The sequence below is a fragment of the Parus major genome, chromosome 3 (genome assembly GCF_001522545.3).
Source record: "Parus major isolate Abel chromosome 3, Parus_major1.1, whole genome shotgun sequence".
Lineage (NCBI taxonomy): Eukaryota > Metazoa > Chordata > Aves > Passeriformes > Paridae > Parus > Parus major.
In genome coordinates, this window is record NC_031770.1 from 79,325,926 (window position 1) to 79,331,925 (window position 6,000).

Genomic DNA, 6,000 nt, shown 5'->3' on the forward strand with positions numbered 1-6,000 from the left:
TGCTCAGTGTGTAATCCTTCCCCATGACAGCTAGCATAAGCTAAGTGTCTTCACCTGTGGCTTATGGTTCCCCATTTTATATTCATTAAGTTCCTTCTTGTTATTATGATACCAACTCCTCTCACTGCCTGTAACATTATCCAGTACTTTCCACACACTGTGTTGGAGCAAACACCATCACTGTTCACCTGCTTCTGCTGTTGGCTCTCTCCACTTCAAAAGGACCTTCTCTTTTACTTCCTTAGGCCCCTTCAAACGCTTCCTTAAAGCTCTCCCTTTCTGTGACACACAAAGAATACTTATCACACTTAGGTTATTGATGAGCAGAAATCAAGCATGCAGACTATTATTACTTTGTTATCTCTTTGTGCTCTCCTTTCTGTCTGTATGCCATTTACAATATATATCAGCAGATGACTGTAGAGTTCTGGTTTGAGATGGAGGTTATATAAGCAATTGTAACACAAATAATAAATTAATTTTTGCATCATGGGATGAAATACATGTGCACATGTTGTCACAACACAGATTTTGGAAGAAATATAAATATATGTAGTTGCTCTGTTTGTGCAACCTGTTCTGTTTTAATCACAATTACTGTTAGCATACGGTTGCAGCAACAGCTCTGCACTTCCACTTGAAAATCCTGTGTTTAGCAATTCATGAACTGCATCTAAAAATATATCCTCATTTGAAAACTGGCATTCAAGCTACAGTCTTCAAGCAGTTCCTGTTTAAGCACATTTAGTTAGTTCAGCAGCTTTATCTCAGAGCACAAAAGATACCTTTGTTCCAGAAAGCATCATGTTTTTCCATGTTCAGAAGTGATTGTGATTATATTGTTCTGTATTTCAATTATCTCTGAGCATTAAAAAAAAGATAGTTCATTTACTGGGCATCAGCTTTGTATTTCCTTATGCTTTGACAGTCAGTGCTGAGTAAAAGTAGGAAGCCACCATTTGTAGTCACATGGATTAGAAAAATAACTGTAGCATGCCAGAAATATATGGAAATAGCTGTTCCCTTGATTTCCTTTGGAAATAGATGCCGAAGACTATATGCCTAATTTAAACACTTACTACAGGACAAAATGGCTTTGGCCTTCCAAGTTAAATAAGCATCAAGCCAGCAGAAAGGCTTCCCAGCTGCTAACAGCAATAAAAGGGAGTTCTCTAAGATAATGTAAAATTCTTCCATAGAATGAAGGTCCCAAGTTGCCTAGAACCTCTTGAAGCTCATTTGTAATTCCTTGGTCTAGTTATTTACCCCTTTTTCTCAAAGCCAGGAAGATTTTACAATATGTAGACATTTACTCCAGCCTGAGGTGGACTGTTTGAACCTCAGAATGGCTGAGAAAAGTTATAGAGTTGTCAGTGACTCCATCACTCTTCTGCACTTTTCCTACAAGATCTGTCAAACCACAGGGGAGGAATTAAAAAGGAAAGACCCAGTTGGGCTGGCTTGGGATTTTGCACATGACCAGAGATTTCTCGATGCCAAAATTTTCAACCAGTCAGTACTGTTTACTCAAGGACTAGTTTGCATTTCTTCCTGGAATCTGCTAAAGGTCTGATTGGGATGTAGCAGCTATCAATATTCAGAAAGGGAGCATCTGCCCTCTGTAAACCTCATAAATTTAATTGCCACTGAAGTTCGCTCAGAAATTTATTCAAACATTCCAAAATGTGTGGTTACACAGGCCTAGAACTGCAGAACCACTGTTCCCTAGCTTAACTGGTCATAGATATGAAGCGTTGCTCACAATACATGCATGTGCTTTTGCCTCCTGCCAAATAATGCAGTCATATACTATCTGTAAGGATGTCAAGGGCATAACTTAATAGTTGTTTGATTAATTTGAGTATCCCATGACAAAAAAAATGTATTATTTACTTACTAAATGGGTGATGTAAAAGTAAAGAAGCAAAAGTAATGGGTCAAATTTCCAGACAAAACTCACTACAAATTATTTTCAAATTATGTGGACAAGTAGAGCCTATCAAAAATACGATTATGTGTGCTAACTGCTTGAGTGGAGGTCATACCAGCTTGCACATAGGAAAATTCCTCTAGGGAGACAGACTGCTCATCTGGATTATTAACTGGGCTCAGGAAGCCAAGATTTTTAAACAACAGTTGTTAGTGATTTAATAATACATGAATATGTCTCTGAGGTTAGAAACTAAAGCACAGAAAATAAAATCCTAAGGGAGCAAGATATGACTAAGGAAAAATTCACTGTCTTTGAATTTTTCTTTACATTATCACAGTCATGCTTTGTTGACTTCAGCAAATTGCATTGCTGCTTAGCAGCATTATTATCTTAACTTTAAAATATTCAATTAAGGTTTTCTTGAGTGGAATTAATTAGAAAAATATGATGGTATTCCCATAATGTGATCCTGACTTCATTCTTTACTTCTTTATTCTTCCACTTGCCAGAAAGAATTGGAAACACTGCACTCAGTTCCACTGAATCAGCTTTCTTGTAAAACATACAGAATCACGACTGGTTAGTTTCATTTAATAATTCTAGAATGAGTCTTTTCTGAGTTGACTACAGGAAAATTTCTCTTTATATGAAATATTCATATTTTCCCTCAACAAAAGAAGATTTTACTTCTAAGACATAATTCTAAAAAGAGATGATTATTAATTAGCATTGTGAATTACTTAAAGTGTGAAATACTACTGGATAAAGGTTTTAATATATAGAATGAACCAAGCTTACGTACCTCAGTTAATTTATGTAGTTTTTATTTTTCAATTCTCTAGCCAAAGAACAAATCAGTTCTGCTAATATTTGCACGAGTCAAATTTCATTGTTTTGCAACAAACAAACATTACAAAACTGAAATTATTGCTTAGACTTGAAGTTATAAAAATGTCAGCTGTGTATGTAGAAATTAGGATAATTTTAAAACCAAGGTTTTAACTAATATTGACTCAAAACATCAGTGGGCTAAAAATACTACATGGTTAAGTCATCATTTGTCCAGATCACCCAATTTGAAAAAGTGGTAATCAAATCACAGCAGTTAAAAGATCAAATATTTATTTATTAACCCTGTTAATAGAAAACTAAATTGGTTTAGTCAAAACCTTCTTATTCTTCTTTCATTCCCAGCACACAACAGTGAGATTGAAACAGTTGGCAGAGATCTTTCTACCCACGTTGATTCTAGTCCCTAGTTACAGTTATTACCTAAAGCCCTAAAATCAATTTAGCTAGTCTGAAATAGCTTCCTAGATTTGATATGCAGTGCTATTACACAATTGCAAAATTAAGCTTTATGTGCTGTATTTGTGCAGTCAATCCAATACATCTCACAGGATGGAGATCCCACAGTGGTGCCCACTGGGCTTTCAACCTGTCTCACCACTGGCCCCTCTTTATGTTTCTCAGGTATGTTACTTGATGAATCTCTTACTGTGTTTGATGAAAGCAGTTTGATTTCAGCAGGTTTTGGGCATTGCTGACTGATAAAGAGAGTGATCAGGTCCTTATCTATGGGCAGAATGATTTCATAAAGTTCAGACAGAGATTGCCATTTCCCCTGAAGGTAGGAAAATAATTAAAATCCTGTAGAGGATGGCTTTTCTGGGGCAGTCACAACTGCAGTCATACAGTAGAAAAGATGAAGAACAGAGCCTTTCTCCTTTACAAAAAAAAAGGAAAAACCTTATTTTAAATAAATAGGTGATACTGTATGATCTACTCTGGGTGTTTCCCACTTTGGGCATTCACAAGCTCACAGAAATAGCTGCAAGCCTCATTGTTAAAACTTTCTTTCACCCCAAAGCATCTTGTTTTACCTGAACATGTTGGAAATCAGCTGAACAATCAGTTGACCTATCATAGGACCAGGCATAGTTGCTAAGGGAGAATATATGAAGTTTTGTTAATATTTACACTGTATGTAATTTATTCAACTCATATTCAATAAGAAAGAACTAATAGCAAAGACCTGCTTTTACGTTTAATTGACCAAAGCTTCACATAAACCCATTAAATATAATAAGATATAATAAAAAACCATTAAAGCCTATGCCAAAAAAAAAATAGCCATTTGACCTATTTATTTGACAGCCCATTGTTATCATAGCTTTCATTTTTTTCCCAGTACATTCTTTGAAAATTAAATTGCAGACAGATTGACATCATGGTAGTATTAGCAACACAGTGTACGGGCCCACAGAATTTATATAGCTAGTAAGTCATAAATTACAGTTTGCATAAAAATATTAAAATAACTGAACCAATCATGAGTTTCTTAAAGAAGAATATAATAAAATAATTGTGTGAAGAATAATTAATTTTAAAATTACTGACCTGTCTTGCCTCATTTTGTTGACTGTTTTCATAGCACTTTAATGCATTCTGTGTATCAATATCAGTGTAATAGATTAAGTGTTAAGAATGAAATGCCTCACTGTTGTTATTGACATTCTGGTCATTGTTCTAAGTCAACTATTTAATTTAAACTAAATCTTCAGACCAACCTTAAACCTGATATGTGTCCATTTGTTTGTTGATTTTAGCTAATACAGGACCAGTGTAAAAGTAATTGTAAGTTATTTTCCTCTGTATGTTCCAGGTGTCCAATTTGGATTTCTTTCTGAGACACTTAGATTAAGTTACTTCAAAGCTGTCACTACCTGTGACTCAAAATGTCTGAATCTTTCACTAAGTTAATTGTTCTTCTCTATTTTTTTTCCAGAAACTGTATTTAGCAATGGAGGGAAAAAAGCAACTCAATCTACAAGCACATAGTATTCTGTAGCTTTGTCCACTCCATCTGTTTTAAGGTGAGATGCTTTTTGTTTATAGGAGCTAAAGGAAATTTTATGACTAGAGTGAAGATGAGGAAGGCTAGTAATGTATGTCAGACAAAGGAGGAGCATTTACTTAGACTTTCAAGGCTCAATGTAGAGCAGTTAGGATTTTTGGCTCTGAGTCTGCTGAAAACTATAGCGAGAGCCTAGAAAGATTAGCTTCAATGGCTAAAGTTACCTTTTTGGAATACTTCACAGTTGCCAAACTCTTAGGTGGCTAAATTTAGATGAGGTAAATCCCATTCTGACTATGGTGCAATTAATCATGAGCTGCTTTATTGCAACCATCTTCTATAATGAAAATTAGAGAAGAATAAAATTTTATTTTTCTGGATTTGGTTTGTAATATAATTAAAGATAATTTTGAAATATAATTTCTTAAAAAAACTATCTGTAGTTTAGAAATAGAAGATTCATTAAAGAATAAATTATTTTGATCAATTTAAAGAAAAAAAAACAAACAGCAAGGTAACAACAATTTTTTTAGATTATATATCCTCTGAGTAATATTTGTGCTCTTGTGGGAAATAACTATGAATCATTAATTAAAGGTTTAAAGTCCAAAGATTTTTAGAATAAAGTCTGAAAGCTTGTGGTCTGTGGTTGTAATGCTTCCTTTGTAATTTTTTAAGATTCTTTAATAAAAAAATATTTTTGTAAATAGGAATGGTAACCCAGACCTTTAAAGTGGAATCTGTCTCTCCAAGGTTCCAGAGTTTTGTCTTTTATGGGAAGATTGGATCCACACTGTTCTATCATTTCAAAATATGTATCAGGGATTGTGTCTTGAAACTAAGTATCTCACAATAAATACACTTAAAATTTTATCATTCTGGCTTCCCATGCCACTGATTTACTCTACTCTTCAAGAAAAAACAGATTAAGAGGAGAAAAATTCCAGTACTTGAGGGGTGGTTGTTTACACAATTTCCTTTCTCCACCATATCAGTTACAAAGAAGAGATGATGTGTTCTGTACTGTTATGCTCATTATCAAACCATCCATTCAAATTAGTTGCAAGAACATGGACTTTTGAGCTGTTATATTTGCTAACTTAGCAGAAATGGCAGAATTTCTTTCTTTCTTTCTTTCTTTCTTTCTTTCTTTCTTTCTTTCTTTCTTTCTTTCTTTCTTTCTTTCTTTCTTTCTTTCTTTCTTTCTTTC